The 27,235-nt window shown below is 37.6% G+C and overlaps 1 pseudogene; it reads left to right on the top strand.

Moving 5' to 3' along the window:
• Positions 1 to 26,744, top strand: part of LOC123945313 — a 98,267-nt pseudogene extending 71,523 nt beyond the window's left edge.
• Positions 26,745 to 27,235: the final 491 nt, after the last annotated feature.

Genomic DNA, 27,235 nt, shown 5'->3' with positions numbered 1-27,235 from the left:
GCCCATTATGGATTGCCCTTGCAATGTCCACCCAGTGGTCTTAGTTTTGTGTTTTGGAGCTACACAGTGTTGTAAGTCCCATTACACTATGACAGCTGTCTGAAAGTAGCTACCATTTCCTTACTTTATTATACTAACAAATGATTCTACTTGAAATGACCTCTCATACTTTGTCACAGAGAGTCTCATATTTGGAGACTCTAAGTCCATCATTATCTTAGTCACTTGTTGCTGACTATTCTCTTGTTTGTCCGTGTCCCTCCTAAACACAGCTGTCCAGATTGGTGCATGTGAACTGCAGGGTATTAGGTCCCTCTATTCCTGCATGATCAGGCACATGCTTTTCCCTGTTCCTAAAATGCTTTCTTCCCTCACCCTGCCTGGGAATGATGCATTTATCTCTCTGAACCTTGCTCAGATACTACTTTTTTTTTTTTTTTTAAAGCTGTATCTGAACCGTCTCAGGAAATCTAAGTACCCTCTTCTCTGTAATTTGCTACCATTTGGCTCATTTACTTAGTATTGCATACGTCATATTGGACTCTAGTTCGTATAACCTTTTTTCCTAGATTATTCTTCTTGAATCAGAGAAAATTGGTAAATGAAGTGTGCTTAGATACATACACAGAGTAGAGCTCCCAAAATATAGTAAACGCTTTGGACACATAAAATATGTTCGCAAACATCACACAGGTTGATCTTTCCAAATAGGTATTACCATGACTCTAACTTATCCTTATTCAAATTCACAGAAAGACAAGTTTCGTATCTATGATGAATATTGTAGTAACCATGAGAAGGCACAGAAATTGCTTTTCGAACTTAACAAAATAAGAACAATCCGCACATTTCTTTTGGTAAGTATATATATGAGTGTTACCATACGCTGTGATTTGTTGCTAGGCTCTCTAAGGAACCAAGGACTAGCGTCAATGTGGTGCAAAAATTACTCATGGGACAATGCTTTAAATGTGTCCGGGCTAGGAGACTAAAGTCACAAAGGACTCTAATCGTAAGAAGGGAGAGTTGGCAGAAGCTCATGGATGGGAAAACACTGATAATGGCCTCTCCTGGCTGACTATGAATTGTTTGTGAGAACCTCAGATTCTTAGTGAGAGAAGACATTTATGCCAGAGTTCATCATCGCTTGTATATCCCTCAGCTCCCTAGGGTTTCATTTGCTTTTGCTAAGAGAGCTGTAAATGGGGCCATCACAGGAAGGAAGCGATTCGTGGGTATAGTAGAAAAGAAATTTCAAGATTGAACTTTCTCCTGCATAAGTTCCTTACTCACTTTCCACAGAAAGAATAAGAATATATGTTATTTTAAAGATTTTATTTATTTATTTGACAGACAGAGATCACAAGTAGGCAGAGAGGCAGGCAGAGAGAGAGGGAGAAGCAGGCTCCCTGCTAAGCAGAGAGCTGGATACGGGGCTTGATCCCAGAACCCTGGGATCATGACCTGAGCCGAAGGCAGAGGCTTTAACCCACTGAGCCACCCAGGTCCCAAGAATATATGTTTTATTTCTTTAGGATAGCACAGAGAAATGCATATTTTGGTAGTAATTTGGACAATTTAATTGCCCGTAAGGACCACATTGTAAGTGTACAATTCAATACTATTTAGCCAATTGTGGAGTGGAGGAACCATCCCCACTATCCAGTTATAGAGATTTCTAGCACCCTGAAAAGTCCCTCATGCCTGCTCATGGCTCATCTCTACAACCCCTGTAAACTCTAGGCTATCAATTGATTTACTTTCAATCTCTGTACTTTGCCTTTTCTGGATAGTTCTTATAAATGGAATGGTTCAATGTAATATTTTACACCTGGTTTCTTCTACTGAGTAAATGTTTTGAGGTTCATCTCCATTGTAACATGTATCCATATGCCATTCATTTTTATTGCCGGATAGTATTCGTTGTATGGCTATACCATATTTTATTTATCCATTTGCCGGTGTATGGACTTTGGCTCAGCAAGCAAGTATGATTAATGATGGGCCTTGAAGATCTTTTCAGAGAGAGGTATTAGTATAGAAAAAGTCAGGAAATGTCCAGTTTGAACTGTTTTATCAACGATGGTGAGATGAACATTCATGTACAAGTCTTTGGATATTTTCATTCTCTTGGATGGATGCTAAGAGTGGAATTGCTAGGTCATAGTAAGTGTATATTTAAGAAACTGCCAAAATGACTGTGCCATATACACCAGCAATGTACGTTTGCAGTTTCTTTATATTTTTGCAAACACATGGTATTACCAGTTGCAATTATAGCTGGGTTAGTGGATGTGTAGTTTATCTCAAGATGATATTTATTTGCATTTCTCTCATGACCATTGATACCAGGCATGCTTTCAATGTTCTTATTAGACATTCATATATCCTGTTGGTGAAATGCTTATTCAAATCTTTTGTTCCATTTTTAAATTGAGATGTTTATCTTATATTGAGCTATAAGTGTTCTTTATTTTGGAACACATCTTCTGTATCTGACATATAATTTGTGAATATTTCCACTCAGTGTGGTTTGTTTAAAAATGTTATCTTTTGGACATCAGAATTCTTACATTTTGTTGAAGTAGGATTTATTAAATTTTTTCCATATGAACATATTTTCATTTTATTTAAGAAGTCTGTATTCAGGGGCGCCTGGGTGGCTCAGTGGTTTAAGCTGCTGCCTTCAGCTCAGGTCATGATCGCAGGGTCCTGGGATCGAGTCCCGCATCGGGCTCTCTGCTCGGCGGGGAGCCTGCTTCCCTCTCACTCTCTCTGCCTGCCTCTCTGCCTACTTGTATCTCTCTCTGTCAAATAAATAAATAAAATCTTTAAAAAAAAAAAAAGAATTCTGTATTCAGGTTTTATACTTACTTTGTTAATTTTTTCCCCAAGTATTTTGCTCTTTTTGATGCTGCTGTGATCGGAATGATTTTTTCTTTTCTTTTTTAAAATTTTTTATTTATTTCTTATTTTTTTTTATAAACATAGAATGTATTTTTATCCCCAGGGGTACAGGTCTGTAAATCGCCAGGTTCATACACTTCACAGCACTCACCATAGCACATACCCTCCCCAATGTCCATAAGCCCACTCCCCCTCTCCCAAGCCCCCTCCCCCAGCAAACCTCAGGTTTTTTTTGTGAGATTAAGAGTCACTTATGGTTTGTCTCCCTCCCAATCCCATCTCGTTTCATTTATTCTTCTCCTATCCCCTAGCCCCCCATGTTGCATCTCCACGTCCTCATATCAGGGAGATCATATGATAGTTGTCTTTCTCTGATTGACTTATTTCACTAAGCGGAATGATCTTAATATCATTTTTTGGACTGTTCATTGCTACCATATAAGCATTTGACTTTTATTTATTTTTGTTTATTGTATATTCTTATATCATGTGCTTTAAATTCATGTATTAGTTCTAGGAGTTTTTTTGGTAGACTCTTTAGGACACTTTACATATCGAATGAAGTCATCTGAGAGTAGACAGTTATATTACTTCCTTTTCAATATAGATGTCTTTTTTCCCCCCTGGGTTTTGCACTGGTTAGAACCAGTTTACTATTGAATAGAAGTGATAAGAACAGACATGCCTGCCTTGTTTCTGATCTTGGGGGAAATCAATCAGTTTTTCATCATGAAGTGTGAAGTTTACTGTTGTCACAGATGTCCTCTCCCAGTTGAAGAAGTTCCACTATATTCATAGTTTGTCAAGAGTTTTTATTGGGACCTTTTTGCTTTTTCCGACGTAGGTGTTTAAAGCTATGATTTTGTCCTACACACTGCATTAGTTTTATTCCATAAAATTTTACATGTGTTTTCAGTTTCATTCAGTTATTGAAAAGGTCTCGTTTCCTTCGTAATATCTGTCTATTCTTTATTTAGAGTTTGTCTTGGAAGGCAGTTCTGCATGGGACTGTGTCCCTGCACATTTTCGGAGCGGAGGAACTGACTGCTTTTGTTCTGGCTGATCTTTAAAGGATGTTTATATCACGATATAAAGGATGTTTATATCAGAAGGTAGAGATATTCTCTTCCTCCTAAGTGGCGGGCAGTCACGCCTGCTGCCCTCATGAAAGATGCATGGTTCTTAGCTTCAGGTCTCCTTTCCTGGTATCCATGTGCATGGGCCACCTGGTCTTTCTTGTGTTGCGATTTGGGAACTGAGCCTTGGCAAACTGGCCCCAAAATAATGATACTCTGGCTACTGCTATTGCTTTCAGGGGAAAAAAAAAAGTCCTGTAGCTCTGGCCTAGGAGTTTTATGTGTTCTTCCAGCATCCAGAAATCTCTGGCCGGTTGACTTTTGAGCTTGTCAGTAGGGTAAAATCTTAGAATGATGAGTTTTAACATTCCGTTATTTTATTTTCCAAGGTTGGAATTTTCCAGATTTCTTCCTGTAGTTGACTTTTTAAATTTAATTCCATTTTGGTCAGAGAACATAATTAAATCACTTAAATCTTTTTAAATTCATTAAGACATTTTTATGGTTTAGCATATGGTCTGTCCTGGAGTTTTTTGTTTTTTGTTTGTTTGTTTTTTTCCCCCTCTCTGTATGCTCCATGTGTGCTTAAAAACTATGCATATTCTGTAACTGTTGGGTGGAATGTTCTATAAATGTTAGGTCAGTTTTGTTCATAGTGTTGTTCTTCTCTTCTTTCTCTTTTCCTCTAGGTGTTCTGTCAGTTATTGAGGGTAGGATATTGAAATCTATAGATATAATTGTTAAATTGTCTGTCTTGCCTTTCAATTATGTCAGTTTTGTTTTATATGTTTTGGGGCTCTGTTGTTAAATATATATTCATTGAAAGTGCTTGTATTTGTATTTCTATTGATCATAAAATGTTTTTCTTTGTCCCTAGGGATATTTCTTTTCTTAAAGTCTGTTTTGGCTGATATTATTATAGCCATGACACTTCTTGTACTGTTTGTGTATCTTTTTCCAGTATTTTCCTTACAAACTATTTAGGTCTTTGAATCTAAAACATGTCTCTAGGAGACAGTATATAGTTGGATCTTGCCTTTTTTTTTTATTTTACTTTATTTAAATTCAGTTAGCCAACTACAGTACATCATTATGGATCTTGATTTTTTTATCCAGCCTGATCATCTCTGACTTTTGATTGGACTGTTCCATTCATTGATCTTTAACTGAATTATTGGTATTGTTGTATTGACAGGTACCATTTTATTGTTTTTTCTGTATGTGTTTTTGTTGTTACCCCTCTGTTCCTCCCTTACCTTCCTTAGTGTACTGTTTTATTTCCTCTGTTGATTTTTTTGAACTATTTTTTTGGGGGGGTGATTGCTCTAAGAACATTATTCATCTTAATTTATCAAGTCTATTTCCTGAAGTTGGTTGTTGTTTTTTGTTTGTGTTGTTCTGTTTTGTCTTTTTGTAACTTTCCTGGACTTGATTTAAGAACCTGTGACTCTTGTATGTGCAACTGCTCTCTCTACTCAATTTTTTGTTTTTTAATTTAGCCTCTCTTTTTAGGGGTCACTCCAGTAACTGCTTAACTTAGTTCTGTCGGTGGTTTGTCAGAGGTGACCAAACATCGTTAATCATCTTGTCTATGGATCTATGTGTTACTTTAGGGGGGTGGGGGAGACATTCAGAGAGTAGGCAGTTTTCAAGTCAGATCTAGGTTTTTCTTTCCATGGGGACACCGCTTCCCCCTTGGGTCTTTTTTACAGATGCACAGCCTGATATCTGCTCCAAAGAGGGCTATAATCTCAGGCCAAGGGAATTGTGGGCATTCTCCATTTTTCTTATATAGTGTGCTAACTTTATTGACAACGCCCTCAGGAGTGAGATATTTACTTTCTGCAGCCCCACCTGAAAGCAGGTTTTCAGGGTCTATCACTATGTCAGGGCCCCTGTGATGCGGCCACTGCAGGAGAGCCACTGTGGAAGCACCATTTTGATAGGGCCACTGTGCAGGGCGAGCTGAGGAGGGCGGAAGCACGGGGAGGCAGGGGGAAGGTGGGAGAAGCTCTTGTGAGAATGCTATAGACTCCCACCTTTCTTACCAGAAATTTCCGCAGTTTTTCATGGAAAAAACACTTCTCTGTTTTTTTGTTTGACTTTAGTTGATTTCCAGAGCCCTGAAGTTGATATTTTCGACAATTTTGCTGAGGTTACAGTTGTTTTTTTTAGGAAGAGGATTTACTAATCCCTTTTCTCTGCCACAGCCAGAAGAGGCTTCTATGCCACTAAAATTTTAGAGCTTTTTAGGAGGTGTTAAAGCTTCATTGTCTTAGTGAATCCAGTCTGTTCTCAGCACAGTTGACTCTTTGATCCCCTTGATCTAGTTTATTGACTGAATTGTGTCAAGCCATGCCAGTCAAGTCCAAAGTGTGTTGGTTTTTAGATGATCCTGCAGCATAGTCTGGTAGGAAACCTGGCTTTTATAATACCTGCTCTGGTACTAAGTGATCTCTAATTACCTGAATGACTTTAAGAAATTGATTTTATCGCTGGTGTCATTTTCCATCTCCATAAAATGGGGGATAATAACAGTCACCCTTGGGAAGACAGGTAAGAGTACAGATTTGGTGGTGGTATTATTTGGGTACTTGGGTATGCTGGCACAGTTTTCATCATCATGGAGATCTGTGGGAGCTCATTTAGAAGATATTCTTTGTAGACGCATGGAGAGCGAGTTGGCTTTCATAAGCCAGTCTAAAGTGACAACCCACCTCTGCTATTATGAAGACAGTTCATGATCTGTACAGTCCTCTTAGACAAGGAAATAACAGTGTGTTAAGCAGTCATGAATTTCTTAGGGTACCTCAACGCGGGGCTAGGGAAAGGGGTGGCTGTGTTTATAAGGGGCGCTAACGTATGTAAGGATGCTGAAACATCACTGAAAATACAGTGAGATGTACATAGTTGTGTTTCATACGGTTCCTCTGGGGACAACACCATGTGGGGTTGGAAAAAATATTTTGATAAACTGATTGCAATGGGGGGATGAAGCCCTCAAAGAGCATGCTTGAGTCAGAACACTTCTTTGCTCCCCTGTCTTCTAAAGTGTCTGGGTGAAGTTAAAGTCATGATGTTAGTTTTGCTGACTCAAATACACTTGGCTAAAGCCAAGTTGCTCACGACATTTGGGGCTGGGGGGCAGATACTGCTACCCCCAGTCTTTTCATTTTCATCCTTTCCTGCTCAGCTCTTGGTCTCTCTTCTCAGTGAATGTAGGACAGTAGTCTCATCCCTTGTAAAATGCTGGTATAAAGGTTGCTAAATTATCAGTATGATATCTGAGGAGCCCTTTTCTCCATTTATTACATATTTATCGACTACTTTCTTTTTGCCAGTCCCTCTGATAGGCATTGTAGGAAAAGGATTTGGCACAAGTTTCTAATCTTTTTCTTTTTTAAATTGATACTTAAATTATAAAATAAAGACCAGATGCTTCAGAGGATATAGGCTTTTTTTTTTTTAATCAGAGTTGATTTTCCTTCCATTTCATGTTATTCTGATTGCTGCTTTTGAGATTTCTCCGTTCATCTTGCCTCTCTGGTGATCATACCTGACCTCCTTCTCAGAGACTGACTGGCCATTGTCACTGGTGGGGTATTATAGCTAAAAGTGACTGAGCAATCACTTGGTTAAAACATGACAGTTTTATAGGCAGGAAAACTAGCATTCTGAAATCAACCCAAAGTTACATCACTAGTCAGTGGTGAGGATGTATAGAACGCGGTTGTCTTCAGGCCCTGCTCTTTACAACACAGCACAACACCACAATTCAGCTACAACACAACTCCTTTTATAAGCAGGATTGATCTGTGTATCTTTTTGTCTGTTATTTATTTATCCATCAGTCCATTCATCCACCCATCTGTCCATCCATCCATCCATCCACCTACCCATCATTTATTCCTCCATCTCTATCCTATTTCTTTTTCCTCAGACTTTAGAGGATAGTACATAAAAATTAATTTTAAAGGTATGTATTTAAAACTTATTTTGGTTTCTATAACTAACGTGATACGAAAATACTTCTCTTTGTCTTCTGTCAATGTTCTTTGTGATTTCACAGGCTCATCTCAGAGAAAGAAGGTATAAAGACAGGCTTTCAAAAGATTTTAGCAGAAAATTTTATGATAGAAGAAAATTTCATGGCTCCAGCTTTAAAAAATTGCGATTAATTATTTTTATTTCCACTGCAGAACTGCATGCTACTTGGAGGACGGAAGAATACAGATGTTCCCCTGGAAGGATATTTAGTAACACCAATACAAAGAATTTGCAAATACCCTCTCCTTTTGAAGGTATTTTATGTGTTTATTTCACTGTAGTATTTTCCTTGTATCTGCATATTTTGCTGCATATTTTGCTTTAAAATGTTTTTCTTTTAAATAATCTGATTTTCTAAAAAAAGGGCAGATTATACTTACTAGGGAAAATAGCTATTTCATCACATATATATGGATTAGGAAACAAATCTTTTAGGAAAAGAGACTTTTTAGTGCTCTTTGTAGAAAACTTATCCGTTTGAGTTTCATTTAGAGTAAATGCATTAGTTTCAAGATAGATCCCATTAAATACCTTATGACAAGTTTATATTGCATATTGTCTACAGGGTTCGTTATCTTAAGTAAATCTACTATTGTTGTATTTTTTGACTTCCCCTTACACTGGTCTCCTCTTGATGCTAATGAACTTAAAGTGAAAGTTACCTAATTTCACAGTTTGGTTTTTGAATCAGTATTCAGGGAATGTTGTGGGTCACATGGGACAATAAATGGTAGGATGTAGAACGACCGTGCTAAGCAAATACTGCCTGTGGACGCATTAATAGTCATAGGCCATTGTCTCATTACAATGACTAAAAGTGTTACTGTGAAATACACATTTTAATGTGCTAATTATGCTTGTACTGTAAGAATATGTGAATAGATTAGAATAGCAATTCTGGAAATGGTGCTTCTTGGAACTAGAACAGCAGTTTGGGTTGGCGGTTGAGCACAGGAACTCTGAGTTCAGATCCTAAGTATTCTGCTTACTATGACTGAACACATAACCTAACTTCTTTTTTTTTTTTAAGATTTTATTTTTATTTATTTGACAGACAGAGATCACAAGTAGGCAGAGAGGCTGGCAGAGAGAGAGAGAGAGGGAAGCAGGCTCCCCGCTGAGCAGAGAGCCGGATGCGGGGCTGGATCCCAGGCCTCTGGGATCATGATCTGAGCCGAAGACAGAGGCTTTAACCCACTGAGCCACCCAGGTGCCCCCACATAATCTAACTTCTTAAAGCCTTGGGTTTTTATTAATGAAGCAGAAAAAATGATGATGAAATTGTAGCGTATGTCTGCAAGGATGTGTATAATGGATGTGTATGTCTGTGTATGTGTGTATATACATATATACATACACACATATGGAAAATGTATTACATAAAAATAGTAATTCAACTTTTATGCAAATCATTTAGCACAGTATGTACTCCGTATATGTTAGTTATTATGTACTCCGTATATGTTAGCTGCTATTATTCATATATATTTGATTCTGATTTATCTTAATAGATGAATTACTGCTTGCTCTCTAAATTTTTATTAAAATATTTCAATATGTTATGCACATATTAACTGGTGTTCTTATTGATTTACTTTTTGAGAAACAAATGTAAGGAATTTGAACTTAAAAAAATTTTTTTAACTACAACTTCCATGAGTTGCATAATTGGGTTTTTGTGTAAAATTTCTTTGAAAACAATTTCTCCTTATTAAAAAAACAAGTCAAAATTGCTTGCTTAAGCCACAGAGGGAAGCTAACATGGGGATCTTCAGTTTTGCAGACCTTTAATATGGTCTTCAGTTCAGTAAGATTGGGGCAAACGTGACTCCTGTCTTTCTGAGAGTCCTTTCAGACTCTTGACTTGGTGACTCAGATCACGTCAGCTATTCCTGGCCCTGATTTTGGAATCCCAGGCATTTGTTTGTTGTAAGAGTCAGAAGGGATAGTGCTATTAAGAGAAGGATATCATGCTAAGTAGTTGTTCTAAATCACTTCTGGATGGGGATGACCACCAGATAGGGTTGGCTGATCTGACCTCTCCAAAGATAGAACAATGGACACATCCTTGCTTAGGAAGAAAAAGATCAACTCAGAGCTCCTTCGAGAAGTGGAAAGATGACATCTTTCCCCTTCTTTGGATGATTATCTTCACAAAGAAACATGAAGAAACTATTTATTTGTGTAGTAGATATGTTGGTGTTGATAATTTTGTTGTTGTTGTACCATTGTGCCTATAGTCTCTTTGATTTTGGTTGGTTTTATTTATTCGGAGAAAAGCATTAGGGGTTAGGCTGTGTGTTATACAATCTATCGGTCATCTTTGTGGAACTTGAAATTATTGGCATGGCCAACCAGTACAATGTTGATAGAAAGTAACTGACAAAAGATTAGTACTACTCATTTTTCTTGCTGTTTCACATTGTCTACATTCATGTCTCAACTTCACAGATACGCACTGGCACAATTCCATAGGACCTCAAATCACAGTCTGCAGACTGACTTGACCACTTCACATAATTTACAAATACTTCTGCACTTTAGAATTTTTAGAGAAGCCAGCATATCTCTTTTATGGATTTGTGATCCAACATAAGTTTTTAAATCTTGTCTTGGGAGTGATGTAATGTGCACTCTTCTGGTGCTAGCCCTGCAGAACGGAATGTGAACATACTGAATGCAGGGTCAAAGTTTATGGCAGAAGTTTCAACAGCAACAGACCTCAAGAGAGTATAACAACTGCATAGTTTCCCATTGGATGTTAAGAATGAAGAAACTTATTTTAAAGACTTGCCCCAGGATTTCTGTAATTGTGTTAGTTAATGTGATGATGGCAACTGTAGTAAAGAGACAAATGACTAATTAAAAAGCAATGTGGTCACAACTGTCTAGACAGTGGGTGAAGATGTTTATTTCGTGCTTCTAAACAACAAACAAAACCTTTTAATATATTTAAAAGATTAAAGATCACGCTTGCTCTGATATCCTGAATGGACAAAACCATAAAATGCCAAAAAAAAAAAAAAACAAACCCAAATCAAAACAACAACAAAAAAAGCTTTGGAGGGGCCTATGGCAATTCATTCACTGTAGAAAGTGAAACCGAGTTATTGGTGTAAATAGCATAAATTGCTCCGTTAGTGATGGAGTATCATGGAACTTGTAAGTTACTTATTTTGCTAGAGTATAAGACATCATTTAAAAATTTTGCTTTACTCATGGCATGTTTTTGTAGTTTCTCAAAAGTGTTTTAGGAAATAAGGCATTGAAATTATTTTTGAAATTATGGGACATATTTATTTAAAGACTTACTGTTCCGCTAAGACTCTAGGAAGACATACAGAGTTCTATTTCTGTTGGAGCAGAGGTCAATCTTATAAACAAATTACATGCTGCAGGTGAGATATTTGACAATTCAAAAGGAGAAATCTAATTTAGTTTTTAAAACAAAATAATTTTAAAGCCAAAAAATTAAAGGAGCTGCAAAATGTGTGTCAGGGTAACGTACATTCATTGATCTGAATTTCAGTGGAGTTTGTGATGTCCCTTCTGAAGGTGGCTCTCACGATCTCTGCAGTTCTCATTTCCTGGTCATTCTGAACCTGCTATACCAGAAAGCTGAAGATCAAAGGGCGATTAGGTTTTTTTTGTGTATAAACAGGAGTTGCTGAAGCGGCCTCCAAGGAAACACAGTGTCTACGCAGCAGTAATGGAAGCCCTCCAAGCCATGAAAGCTGTCTACCCCAACATAAACGAGGCCAAGAGGCAGATGGAGAAGTTAGAAGTTTTAGAGCAATGGCAGTCTCACATTGAAGGCTGGGAGGTACATTTACTCTACTCAACAGTGGAGCTTAAAATAGTTGTGTTATGTCTTATGCTGCATGTAGAATTGTTGACATTGGATGGAGCCATAAATGGTCATTTTCCCAGATAATGCCAGAGGGCTATAACCATTTCTGCAAAGTGCTATCATTATTATTTTTAAATCTCTTTAGAGTGGCAAGTTAATTGACTTAACGTCAACCTGAAAGCTTTGTCATAGAGCCTTCTGATGTTGTGTGGGTTATAAGCTTTGGTGTTTCAGTATTTGTGCGTCTTGATTATCCTTTTCCCTGCCTTCCTTTGATCAATAAGTACATAGCCTGAAACCTTGAGAGAGTAAGGAAGGGGAGTAACGCCCGGTATGTGTTCTATGATACTGTTATTTTCAGATTCTAAATTAGGTGTTTGATGATGAATTTCATGTTAAGGTCACTTAATCTCTTAAACTGCATTTCTTTGCAATTATTTCATCATTTCTAAGTGAAGAAACTGTCTTATGATGTGATTTTCAAGGTCCATTCAAGATGAAAAGTCTTACGGATTTATGACTCATTAAAGAAAGATTTTTTTAAATGATAAAAGAAGCAAACAAAGAATGATATTCAGACTCTGTTATATGTTTTCATCCATGGTAACTTTGAATCCTTGTTATTTCATGGGGTTGGAGCCCTGTGTTATTTTAGTGCTATATAAAGCATAAACTGAAATTTTGTCTTTAAATTGACTTAATTGAGATGAGATGAGCTTTCAACCGGGATCATTTAGTTTTATAAAGTAAAGCAATTAAGACATTTTTTAAAGGGATAGAGAAGATTTAAAATGTTTCCAACCAAATAATGTTTTCACACAAATTCGATAGAATTGCTTTGTATCTTTAGGACCTTATAATTGACTGATTTGTTTCATATCTTCAATATGTTGGTTTCCATTTAGATCTAAAATTAAATCCATTCAAAAATTATATCCATTCAGATTTGCAAAGAAACCTCAAACGTTGACCTCCGGGAATTCACCAGTTTATCCACCCTTCACCATGAAATTTTCAAATCCAGCTGGGATGGAAGTTTTCTCTTCATCTATATTCTTTCATTTCAAGTGTCCAGGGGGACCTCCCATTTCAGCATGAATGCTAATTATTTCAGTCAGTTAAAATGGTTGTGTGTTTTGCAGTTGATTCATGATGATAATTCCTTTCTTGGGGAGCGCTTGTCCTGCTGGGTTGAGGAAAATGGACTGAAGTTTGCTTTTGTCGTTCTGTTGTCAGGCGAGCATTGGAAGAAAAACTGAACATGCTTTAAACTGCAGGGTTTCTCATTGATATTTGCCAGGCCTTTTCCCAAAACAAAACCTCACAGGTTCTTCTCGGTACTCTAGGGGAATGGAATCTGTCATAATTTTGTTCCTCCTCATGTATATTCTAAAAAAAAAATTGTATCTACTGCAGAATTAAGAGATTCTTTATAAAAAAGTTGATATTTCTTGCTCTGGGCATGGCAGTTACTCAGAGGAAGAATGTGTGTGGATCATGTTCCGTTACTTACAGTCCCTAACAGGGGGTGCCTCAATCTCACCAGCGCTCTCTGTTTACAACAAACAGTTGAAGTGCAAGAGGAAAATGCAGCATCGGGACAGAGGAAACTGGCTGCAGGAAATCAGATATTACTACAGTCCCAGCAGGCACAGAGGAGATCATATGTGTTCAGGTCCCAAAAAAGGGCAGTGACGCAGATTCTATTGGAGTAGGATTTGAATATAATTGCATAAGACACAGCCAGGCTACTTTGGGGGGTTTTGGGACATTGAGGGAACGGAGCTTGGAGGAATGCCCAGCTAACTGGTTGGCAACTTTTGATAAGAACATGATTCCTCATCTCAGTCCACCAGCTTGGAGAGAGGGGGAAAGCTCTTACAATACTCACACCTTGTCTGTTCCTGGAAGCTTTGGAGAAACTGCTGATAGGACTCCCGATTTGTCCAGGAGAGAGGGGTAGTCTTACAGGATGAATACAGGCCCTGGGAGGGAAGGAGGATAGTTACAGAGCTTTCTCTGAATTGCAAACAAAGATTACTGCTCAGCTTGCAGAGAGCTTTGTGTATGTTTAGAGTAGCTCTCGTGGGATTAGGACACGGCCAAGGGCAGATGTCAGGTGGCAGGCTGGCCAAGAATGGAGAGTTCCTTAAAAAGCCTTTGAGGTGAGAAGTCTTGAGCTAAGAAGGCTGGGAAACAACTCCCTGTCTAGTTCCTTCCCCAAGCTCCTGCAGACCCTTGAGGACCACCTGAGGGATGACACCCTCGCTCCAGTAACTATAAAATTTCTTGAATGGGATCTGAATCTGATACAGCATGAATTAGCATTGTTTTCACCTTAGGTGGATTATTTATTTCATGTAAGTCACTTAATTATCCAGTCTTATTTTCTCATTAATCAAATGAAGGCTTTTTATAGTAAAATCTGTCTGGTATCTTGCCTGTCTAATATTTTGTGCTATAAATTATCATTACATTCCTTTATGTTGAATTTAGGTAAACAAGTGATTGAAATCTATGGTCCCAAATTAGATAACACAGAGGTGAAACATGATTTTCTCTAGTCCGGACTCTAACCCTTACTTTGGGGATGATATATCAGACCTCTCCCACATAGTATGTGGATTATTACAGGAGTCAAACGAAATAAGTGGAAGTGCTTTGAATACTGTAAAATCCTATGCAAATGAGAAGTATTTTAAAGCTCTGGTTCAATGGTAGGATTTTTACCGTTGAGAAATTCCTATTTGTCTAATACAAGCTCCTGACTACTGAAGGTATTATATCACTTCACTTAAGGTTAGATACCTCCAAGTCACAGAAACTAAAAGAAAAATTAATTTTAAAAGATATGGAGTAGCTCACAGAATCAGTAGAAAAGCTACACTCTCAAGGGTGTCTAGGCAGCCAAAACTGGTAGGTAGGTTCATCAGTGCCCTGAGTAAAATGGATAGACTCTAATAATGTTTTCTACCATTTTATTACATCACTCAAGATTCAAGATCAAAATCTAAGATTCCTGTAGTCTTGCCTAGGGGAGGACAGAGGTCCTTGTTGGCCAGTCAGCCACTTCCCTTTTGAGGAAAGGCTGATCTTCCATTGTATGCAATCTTGGTGAGCCCTTAACCGTTGGCTGAGGTTTTATAATCCCCATTACACAGATTTAAAAAGTGAGGGCCCGTATGATTTACCCCTAAGTGCTTATAGCTAATGGATGGCAGAGTTTAAACCTATATTCCTTGTCACCGTGTAATATTGTATCTACTCAGAAAAAAAATTAAGCTAATTCTTTAGATTACGTTGATTGCTTGCCATTTAGAAGTAAATTTACTATAGAAATTAGGTGTTTGTCATCATTTACATAGTGACTGCCATTACAGAAGATCTGTAGTTTAATTGCTCAGATTTGAAGTTCTGCCTTTTATTAGTATAATTTATGATATCTCAGTTTTATGTCTTCTCCAACATTCAGAGCATTGCACAGGATATTCTACCAAAGGTAATTGTAGGGCAGTGATCAGTGTGCTTGGAAAGGAAGTTCATTAGTTGTTTAATCAGAGTCACTGATTCATATCATAGAGCAGGACCAGTCGCCGTCTTGGTCTGCTTTTTGGCTGATTGATAGTATTGTAATGGTAACTCTAATCTTTGGAGTCCTAATGAACTCTGTCAACAAGGGAGTATCAAAAAGCATTATATCACTTGGTAATTCAGCTTTATATCCGTGATAGCCCTGTTTGGAATAGACCTCTCAAATCTGAAAACAATCATATTCAAAGATAAGAGGGAGAATTATTAACATATGAAGGTGCTGGAAAAAATGAGATCAAAATAGTTACTGCATTTTATGAAATAGAAACAGAATAGAAATTTGACACCTCTTGGCTTTCTGCGTGGAGAAATATAATGGCACAAAACTGTTTTAACATCCATTTCCTGCTTTTTATATATGATTGTGTCTGACAGTATATTGACTTCAAGTCATGTTCTCTTACTTTATGAGTATGAGTCTAACAGAGGTTGTGATGAGAATTTTTTTTTCTTTCTACAAGGTGATTTGGTAGATACAAATTTGTCTACTGCCTTGAGACAGAATTGATTTATAGATGGCTCTTGTTACTTAAGGACAGGTGGTTTGGGAAGAAGGCCATTGAAAGTCAATCTATGTAGAAAGGGAGCAGAATTTCCTGAGTGGGAGGGGGGAAGGTTGATTGGGACTTCATTTCGATAAAACGAACATTTATGTTATTAGTTTTATCTAATAGATGACAGAATCTAGGTTAAAACATCAGTTAATAAATTGAATCTCAAAAAGAGTGAACCAAATGCTGAATATTGCTGTGGGACATACATTTTATGACAGTCTATGATAAAATGATGTGATATTCTTCATTTCATGTTTAACTTTTCTAGTAGATTTAAAAGGTTTTTTGAAAGAATATTCAAATGCTTCATTCATTTTCTCGAGACACTCCTTTGATACTGAAATCATTCTCTTATGAGACGCTCACCTAGTTGTCATTCTTGTCAATTTTCTTTTCTTCCACAGTGAGTGGGTCTAGCTCTTGTTAGATCTTCATCTGTCAGTGCTTTGTATATGATTGGGGGAAGTTTCAGGGCCTCCTGTCATCCTCCTCCTTTGCCAAGATTATGCCTTCTCTCTGCAGTCTGCATTTTTCCAGTATTGACATTCAACATTGAGTTGACAAGATGAATGGGGTAGACTCTGGTGTTAAGCAGGGAGCGCTGACAGTGGGGTCAGATAATTAGTGACTAGTTTCCTATTATAGTGATTTTTTGCCTCCTCATAGCTGCAAAGAATCAGTAATGAACCCTTCCATAACATATTAAGAGAACTTAACATAAAAAGATTTACCTTTCAAATAATCCAGATGTGGTTTAGCAATAGTATTTTCATTGGGTCTTTTTCAGAGGTGGGGCTTTGTTCTATTGTTGCAGTGCTTCATAAATCATTTTAATGTTTGAAGACACACTGGAAATTAGAAAAGGGGCCATAAAATAAATCCACACGCTCCTGTCTTTTCTGGGTGTTGTCATTTTCTGAAAGCATACTTTGTCACCTAACTTGTGTCCACCTATGGAAATTCATCATATTCCACATTAAATTAAATTACATTAAATTCTGTAATGGCACTTTGAATTTACTAGTCTTTCATGTATGCTGACTATATAATTCACACCTGACTATACCTCCAATTCATTGAATCAAAATTATTCAGCTTCTTAACAAATTAGATTCTGAATTGTCACCATTTTCTGGCTGGATCTTGACCATGAGACACCCACAGTGGGAAGAGGAGCCATTGGTGAGGAGGGTTGCCAATATGGACTGCCACTGGGTCCTGGCTTTAGTGACTGAAGTCATGGTTTGCTCCATCCATTTCAGACTGATCTTTTCACCCTATCAGAAGGTGATACTGAAATGGTGTACTTTGTAAGTCTGACAAAGAAAATCCCTAAAGAGTGATTGAAACCTGAAACCACGATATGGAGTGAACTATATAGTTAATGATAAACAAATAATCATACACACACAGCTATCTCTAAGAGTGTTAATTCAGGCCAGCTCTCATTTTGTTGCTACTCTGTTACTGCAGTGATCACACTGCATTTAATTCTATGCTTTCATATCTGTTTCTTCCACTAGAATCTGGAACAGGGGTCAAGTCCCAAGCCTTTGCACCTGCTGGGACCAAGGTGAAGGAGGAGGGATGAGATAGGTTTCCACAGACTGGACTAGAAAGAGAAGCTTTTGGAAGGAGAGGCACTGGATGAGTAGATTCCCACCCATGGTGCAGTTATTAATGGGTGGTTACTTCTCCCCTTGAACGGCCACTCAGCCCCCCTTTCCTGATTTAATAAAAGTGGTCAGGATTAGAACCATCCATGGAACGTCCTTGCTGGGGCTTTGTTGTATTTAGTTATATATATATATATATATATATATATATATATATATATATATAACTTCATCACAGGTGTGATTTTACATGATAAATGTTGCTTCTTAAAGGGAAATGCATGTTAAAAAGGATAAATCATCTAGATGAAAAAAGTACATTATTTTGGTTATTTTTTAAGGGATTGCTGAGACAGCAAAAGTCTGAATCATATGGGTAAACACATTATTTAAAAATATCTGTACTGGGGCGCCTAGGTGGCTCAGTGGGTTAAAGCCTCTGCCTTCGGCTCAGGTCATGGTCTCAGGGTTGTGGGATCGAGCCCCACTCCGGGCTCTGCTCAGCAGGGAGCCTGCTTCCCCCCTCTCTCTCTGCTTGCCTCTCTGCCAGCTTGTGATCTCTCTCTGTCTGTGTCAAATAAATAAGTAAAATCTTTAAAAAAAATCTGTATTGAATATGTACATATACATATTACATTATGGGCAATAGCTTTCGGATAGTCCAAAATTAATGATTTATACAAGCCCTCTTATTTTTTTTAATACTTTATTTATTTGACAGAGAGAAATCACAACTAGGCAGGCAGAGAGAGAGGAGGAAGCAGGCTCCCTGCTGAGCAAAGAGCCTGATGCGGCGCTCGATCCCAGGACCCTGGGATCATGACCTGAGCCGAAGGCAGAGGCTTTAACCCACTGAGCCACCCAGGCGCCCCCCTCTTACTTTTTAAAATAATTCTTTATACCTTGCCTTCAAATGTTCGTTTATGACTCTATGATATATCACTGTACTGTTAAAATAGCTTATTTTAATGGGCAATATTTTTTTCACAGACACATGAAATTCCATCTTTGTAAAAGTATTTCTATAGGGTTTTTCCCATAGTGAAATAATCTGCCGCCTTCAACATCTATTTGGTGACCCATGAAAGACTGTACAAAACTGATCTAACCAAACATCTTTCCCTTTCTTTTATTTTCCTTCCTCCTGTCCTCCCACCATATTTCTTTCCTCCTTCCTTCCTTCCTTCCTTCCTTCCTTCCTTCCTTCCTTCCTCCCTTCCTCCTATTCTTCCTCCCTCCTGTCTCCCTCTCTCCCTCTTGCTTCCTAAAACTTTACAGAGAAGCCTACTTGCTAGAGATTTATACCAGGAAAAAATGTTTAACACATTGTTTGGCATGTTATAGAAATGTTAAAACCCTGACTTTAGTATTCATCTAGAGAAAAGTGTTTATCATACATGATTGTTCAATGACTAAATATGGAATTGCCAAAGAACAGATTTCTAGATTTAAAAATTAGCATCAATTTTCAAAATGAAGATAAAACACTAACTAGGTTATGTAACATTACTTAGGTATAATTGAATATTCACCAGTGATGAAATATACCAGAGGTGACCATGTGGTATATTTGCGACCATGGTAACACGATCAATGCCTATCTACCCTGGGACTAGGAAGCAGTCAGGACTACCTCAGGCAGAGACCTGTACTCACCTCTATCTCCCTGTCAGCAGGGTTGCCATAGGATCACTTGAGCACCTGGAATCAGGTACTCAAAGCCTCCAAGGCAATTTTACTTAGAGTGTTCCACATGCATCAGCATTTACTGGAATGACGTGGGACCTACCCCAGCTTTACTCAGTTTCAATCTCCGAAGGTAGGACCAGGGAACCTGGGAATTTCAAGAAGCATATCAGGTGTGTCTCCCAAACTCTAACCTTTGAGACCCATTGCCCTAGAGGCTTTGCTGTCTTCTGATGATCTGCCTGGCTTGTTTTACTGCTTTGACATTTTTTATATTCTAGTTCACTTGCCTGACGTTGTCATTTTGATAGACTTTAGTGCTCCTGACTCTTACCTAGTAATCTGATGTTCATAGCCATACTATATTTCAATTTCTTCCGTGAATTTTATAGCTTGACTTCTTTATTTCTAACCCCAGAAGCTCTCCTGGGATTTCTAGGTAAATGAAAAAAAATTGCATGTAATTTCGAAATATCATACATTTCATTTACTTTAAAGATAAAGTCATGAGGGTTTTGTTTTGTTTTCCTTTGTTTTAGCTACAGAGAAAGGTAGATTTATCATGTAAGCAAGGGGAAAATAACACAACATTATTTTAAAAGAGACGCTTATTAAGTGTCTACTTGTACAGGGGATGGATTTGAAGTGAGAGGCATATCATGACTATACAGACGATGGTATATACACTTGGTCAAATTTTTAATATTTCTAACATTGTACGTCTCTGTAGTTAAGAGATTCTTACTGATTTCTAGTTGCCATTGTCCTAGTAATAATGCACAGATTCAATCATGGTAAATCAAGGGCACAATGGTTCTTCTTGACCATTTACAGCTTATACACATGGTATAAAGAGAAATGCTATAGGCCATTCATTTAGAAGGAGTTTTTTTAGACAAATGTGTATGTTCAACACAGATTCCTTTAAGTGTGTAAGCAGTCCTCTGGGATTTATTTAATGGACATTTCATGTGACAGTAGTAGTTTACTATTATCTAATACTATTACTATTCTACTCTGGTAGAAGATGGTAAAGGTACCTAATGTACTGATTCTTAAAGCTGGCTGTTAAATATTAAAGACATATCATTACAGGGATAGAAACGTCTTGGTAGGATTTAGTAAAATATAATAGGAGTGATGTTATGTTTATATTGTGAGATATACTTTAAAAGATAACAAGATTGTTGGGCTCGATGTCATTACCCCACAAAGTTTCATTAATAGATTATTAAACAGATGCTTTGGGCTGTTTTTGAAAAGAAGTGTTTTACCTCACAGAGGTCAATTAATATTATTCTGGTTTTTGATCAGGAGCTAGGAGCTAATGGGAACTTATGGTAATGACTTAAACATAATGTAGTTTTTAAAGATTTTTTAAAAATTGTATTTATTTGAAAGAGAAAGAGAGCACAAGTGGAGGGACAAGGACAGGGAGAGGCAGGCTGAGCCTGACCGAGGGCTCCATTCCAGGACCTTGGGATCATGACCTGAGCTGAAAAGAGACAGTTAACCAACTGAGCCACTCAGGTGCCCCCAAACATAATGTATTTGTAATATTAGTAAGGGGTTTGAGAGTTTGCTATGATACCAATCTAGATTAAATCAAAAGTCAAACTCAGCATACAATAGAGGAAAATGATCCAGAGGCGTTTGTTGACTAATGGAGCACTTGGAATTAGCTGTAAGATGGGATTGCCATAAATGTGTTAATCCAATCTTATAGAATCAAGATATATGTTGTAGGGCTCTGGAGAAATACTGATATCACGACATGATTTACTCACCAGCTTGCATCTGGGTGGTCGTGTTCACTTCTGGAGATGTTCCGTATTGAGGGAGAACCTCACAAACTGGAGAAGGTTCAGAAGAGATCTTCAGGGATCTTGCAGATCTTTCCATAGTTTGGCTATTGTGGACATTACTGCTGTAGACATTTGGGTGCATGTACCCCTTCAGATTACTACATTTGTATCGTTAGGGTAAATAGCCAGGAGTGAGAGTGCTAAGTCATAGGGTAGCTCTATTTTAAACCTTTTGAGGAACCTCTATACTGTTTTCCAGAGTGGCTGCACCAACTTGCATTCCCACCAACAGTGTAGGAGGGTTCCCCTTTCTCCCCATCCTCTTCAACATCTATTGTTTCCTGACTTGTTAATTTTAGCCATTCTCATTGGTATGGTATGGTATCTTACTGTGGTTTTGATTTGTATGTCCCTGATGCCGAGCGATGTTGAGTTCTTTTTCATGTGTCTGATGGCCATCTGGATGTCTTCTTTGCAGAAATGTCTGTTCATGTCTTCTGCCCATTTCTTGATTGGATTATTTGTTCTTTGGGTGTTGAGTTTGGTAAGTTCTTTATAGATTTTAGGTACTAGTCCTTTATCAGATATGTCATTTTCAGATATCTTCTCCCATTCTGTCAGTTGTCTTCTGGTTTTGTTGACTGTTTCCTTTGCTGTGCAAAAGCTTTTGATCTTGATGAAATCCCAATAGTTCATTTTTGCCCTCACTTGCCTTGCCTTTGCTGATGTTTCTAGGAAGAAGTTGCTGCGGCTGAGGTTGAAGAGGTTTTGCTACCTGTGTTCTTCTCAAAGATTTTGATGGATTTCTGTCTCACAATGAGGTATTCCATCCATTTTGAGTCTGTTTTTGTGTGTGGTGTAAGTAAATGATCCAGCTTCATCCCTCTGCATGTGGCAGTCCAATTTCCCCAACACCATTTGTTGAAGAGACTGTCTTTTTTCCATTAAACGTTGTTTCCTGCCTTGTCAAAGATTAGTTGACCATAGAGTTGAGGATCCATTTCTGGGCTCTCTATTCTGTTCCATTGACCTATGTGTCTGTTTTTCTGCCAGTCCCATACTGTCTTGATGATTATAGGTTTGTAATAGAGCTTGAAGTCCAGAATTGTGATTCTGCCAACTTTAGTTTTCTTTTCAACATTCCTCTAGCTATTTGGGGTCTTTTCTGGTTCCATATAAATTTTAAGATTATTTATTCCATTTCTTTGAAAAAAAATTGATGGTATTTTGATAGAAAATGCATTAAATGTGTAGATTTCTATAGGTAGGTAGCATGAACATATTCACAATATTTGTTTTTCCAACCCATGCGCATGGAACACTTTTCCATTTCTTTTTGTCTTCCTCAATTTCTTTCATGAATACATTATAGTTTTCTGAGCACAGATTCCTTGCCTCTTTGGTTAGGTTTATTCCTAGGTGTCTTATGGTTTTGGGTGCAATTGTAAATGGGATTGACTCTTTAATTTCTCTTTCTTCTGTCTTGTTGTTGGTGTATAGAAATGCAACTGATTTCTGTGCACTGATTTTATATCCCGACACTTTACTGAATTCCTGTATGAGTTCTAGCAGTTTTGGAGTGGAGTCTTTTGGGTTTTCCACATAAAGTATCCTATCTGCAAAGACTCAAGAGTTTCACTTCTTCTTTACCTATTAGGATGCCTTTAATTTCTTTTTCCTGTCTGATTATTGAGGTTAGTACTTCTGGTATTATGTTTAATAGCAGTGGTGATAGTGGACATCCCTTCTGTGTTCTTGACCTTAGAGAAAAAGTTCTGTTTTTCTCTGAGAACGGATATTGAGAATGGATATTTGCTGTGAGTTTTTCATAGATGGCTTTGATGATATTGAGGTATGTACCCTCTATCCCTACACTGTGGACAGTTATGATCAAGAAAGGATGCTGTACTTTGTCAGACGCTTTTTCAGCATCTATTAAAAGTATCATATGGTTCATGTTCTTTCTTTTATTAATGTATCACATTGATTGATTTGCAGATGTTGAACCAACCCTGCAGCTGAAGAATAAATCCCACGTGGTTGTGGTGAATAATCCTTTTAATGTACTGTTGGTTCCGATTGGCTAGTATTTTGGTGAGATATTTTGCATCCATGTTCATCAAGGATATTGGTCTATAATTCTTTTTGATGGGGTCTCTGTCTGGTTTTTGGATCAAGGTAATGCTGGTTTCATAAAATGAGTTTGGAAGTTTTCCTTCCATTTCTGTTTTTTGGAATAGTTTCAGGAAACTAAATTCTTCTTTAAATGCTTGGTAGACATCCTTAGAAGCCATCTGGCCCTGGGCTCTTGTTAGCTGGGAGATTTTTTTTTTTTAAATGACTGCTTCAGTCTCCTTACTGGTTATGGGTATGTTCAGGTTTTCTGTTTCTTCCTGGTTTAGTTGTGGTAGTTTATATGTCTCTAGGAATTCATCCATTTCTTCCAGGTTGTCAAATTTGCTGGTGAATAGTTGCTCATAATATGTTCTTATAATTGTTTGTATTTCTTTGGTGTTGGTTGTGATCTCTCCTCTTTCATTCGTGTTTTTATTTATTTGGGTCCTTTCTCTTTTCTTTTTGATAAGTCTGGCCAGGAGTTTATCAATCTTATTAGTTCTTTCAAAGAACCAGCTCCTAGTTTTGTTGACTTGTTCTACTGTTTTTTTTTTGTTTGTTTGTTTGTTTGTTTGTTTGTTTTAGTTTCCATTTCATTGATTTCTGCTCTGATCTTTATGATTTCTCTTCGCCTGCTGGGTTTAGGCTTTCTTTACTGTTCTTTCTCCAGCTCCTTTAGGTGTAGGGTTAGGTTGTGTCCTTGAGACCTTTCTTGTTTCTTGAGAAGAGTTGTATTGCTATATACTTTCCTATCAGGACTCCCTTTGTTGTTTCCCAAGGATTTAGAACAGTTGTGTTTTCATTTTCATTTGTTTCCATGATTTTTTTTAAATTCTTTAATTTCCTGGTTGACCCATTCATTCTTTAGCATTATTCTCTTTAGCCTCTATGTATTTGAGTTTTTTTTTCCAACTTTCCTCTTGTAGTTGAGTTCTAGTTTCAAAGAATTGTGGCCTGAAAATATGTGGGGAATGATCCCAATCTTTTGATGCCAGTTGAGACCTGATTTGTGGCCCAGGATGTGATCTATTCTGTAGAATGTTCCATGTGCACTAGAGAAGTATGTGTAATCTGTTATTCTGGGATGGAATGTTCTAAATATAACTGTGATTTCCATATGTCCAGTGTGTCATTTAAAGGCTTCATTTCCTTGTTGATCTTTTCCTTAGATGATCTGTCCATTTCAGTGAAGGGTTGTTAAAGTTGCCTACTATTATTTTATTATTATCAATATGTTTCTTTGATTTTGTTATTAATTGGTGTATATAATTGGCTGCTCCCATGTTAGGGGCATAGATATTTAAAATTGTTAGATCTTTTTGGACAGACCTTGTAAGTAAGATATAGTGTCCTTCCTCATCTCTTACTATAGTCTTTGGCTTAAAATCTAATTTATCTGATGTAGGGATTGCTATGCCAGCTTTCTTTTGATGTCCATTAGCATGGTAACTTGTTTTACACCCCCTCCTGACTTTAAATCTGGAGGTGTCTTTAGGTCTCAAATGAGTTTCTTGGAGACAGCATAACGATGGGTCTTTTCATTCTTGTTCTTTTCTTTTTTTTTTTAATCCATTCTGATACCCTGTGTCTTTTGACTGGGGCATTTAGCCTACTTACATTCAGAGTAACTATTGCAAGCTATACATTTAGTGCCCTACTATTGCCTGTAAGGTTACGGTTACTGTATGTTGTCTTTGTTCCTTTCTGGTCTGTTACTTTTAGGATCTGTCTTTGATTAGAGGACCCCTTTCAATATTTCCTGTAGGGCTGGTTTGGTGATTGCAAATTCTTTTAGTCTTTGTCCTGGAAGCTTTTTATCTCTCCTTCTATTTTCAGTGACAGCCTAACTGGATATAGTATTCTTGATTGCATATTTTCCTCATTATATTGCTCTGATTATATCATGCCAGTCCTTTTGGCATGATCTCTGTAGCTTGGTCTGCTTCCAATCTAATATTTTTACTGTTGGAGTTTACTGACCTCTTGTCCTGGGCTGCTTTCAGGATTTTCCCTTTGTCACTGGGAATTAGGAGTTTTACTATTAGATGATAGGGTGTGGGCCTATTTTTATTGATTTTTTAATTTTTTTAATATATTTTTATTTTTTTTATAAACATATTTTTATCCCTAGGGGTACGGGTCTGTGAATCACCAGGTTTACACACTTCACAGCACTCACCATAGCACATACCCTCCCCAATGTCCATAACCCCACCCCTCTCTCCCAACTCCCTTCCCCCCTATTTTTATTGATTTTGAGGTGGCTTCTCTGTGCCTCCTGGATTTTGGTGCTTGTACCTTTGCCCAATTAGGGAAATTAATTCTCTGCTATAATTTGTTCCAAAATACCTTCTGCCTCTCTCTTTCTTTCTTCTTCTGGGATCCCAATAATCCCAATATTATTTCATTTTATGGTATCATTTATCTCTCAAATTCTGCCCTTGTGGTTCAGTAGTTGTTTGTCTTTTTCTCAGCTTCTTTATTCTCTATCATTTGGTCTTCTAAATCACTTAATTCTCTCTTCTGCCTCATTTATCCTAGAAGTAAGAGCCTCCATTTTTTTATTACACCTCATTAAATTCTTCTTCGATTTCAACTTAGTTAGATTTTCATTCTTGTATTCCTCCAGAAAGGGCTTTTTTTCTCCAGAAAGGGATTCTCTGAGGTCTTCCATGCTTTTTTCAAGCCAAGCTAGCACCTTGATAATCATCATTCTGAACTGTAGTTCTGAGATATTATTAATGTTTGTATCGTAGATCCCTAGGCACCGGTACTGCCTCTTGTTCTCTCTCTCTCTCTCTCTCTCTTTTTTTTGTGGTGAGTTTTTCCACCTTGTCATTTTTTCCAGATAAAAAAGATGTTCTCTCGAACAAAGGGTGGCAGTGATCCCAGAAAATTATATACTAACCAAGTCAGAAGAGACCCAAAACTGGGAGGAAAACAAAGGAGGAAAAAAGGAAAAAAGAAAAAATTTATATATATTAGACTGGTGAATAGAACAGACAAAATAACGGTAAATATGATGAAGGGATGGAATATGACTGTAAAGCTGAAAATTTAAAAAGATTCTAAAACAGGAAATGATAAATTCTTTGAAAAAGGAGGAAAAAAAGAGGAAAGAATGTGATCAGGCTGGAGACTAGAACAAAGACATGTGCTAGATTTAGGGTATATTTTGATCTATTAGAAGAATCTGTGTTCCAAAATTTTAAAGAAAAAAAAACCTATCTGTATCCAAAAAATAAAGTTAAATACAATGAAGGGATAGAATATGAGTATAACAATGAAAATTTAAAAAGATTTTTTAAAAGGTATTGATAAGATAAAATAGTTAAAAAACGTTAAAATAAGATGGAGGAAATTTTTACAAATAGAAAAAGGAAAAAACAAAATTTAAAAAGTTAACTTTCAAAGACTAAAGAATCATGGTAAAAAAGTCATGAATTCTATGTGTTGCTTTCCCCTAGCTCTGGAGTTCTGCAGTTCTTATTGAGTAGAGGACTTATTCTTGGCTAGATGTTCTTATACATCTACTGGGGGAGGGGCCTGTTGCCATGATTCTCAGATGTCCTTGCCTGAGGTGGAACTGCACCACCCTTGCCAGGGGCCAGGCTAAGTAATCTGCTCGTGTTTGCTTTCGGGAGCTTTTGTTTCCTGAACACTTTCTGTATAGCTTTGGAGAACCAGAATGAAGATGGTGGTCTCTCAATCTCTGGCCCTGGAGGAGCTGAGTGCTTGGGGGCTCTACTGCTCAGTGCACCCCCAGAGAAAAGCAGTTAATCCCTCTGTCTCCCTGGTCTCTGGCTGTACTCCAAGCTCACCCATCCTGTGACTGAGTTTTTCTATCTCTGTGGAATGGCCCCATTTGGAGTCTCCAAACCCAGCTGATTCCAGCACTGTGCTCCTATGCAGCTCCTCTTGGAGGAAGAAGGGTTTTCTCCCCTGATCTGCCCCTTGTGGGGTTCCTGCTTGGAGAGTTGTGGCCCAA

Source organism: Meles meles, chromosome 1 (assembly GCF_922984935.1).
Source record: "Meles meles chromosome 1, mMelMel3.1 paternal haplotype, whole genome shotgun sequence".
NCBI lineage: Eukaryota > Metazoa > Chordata > Mammalia > Carnivora > Mustelidae > Meles > Meles meles.
Note: the sequence above shows the minus strand (reverse complement) of the source record. Positions and strands in the feature narration are given on the sequence as shown.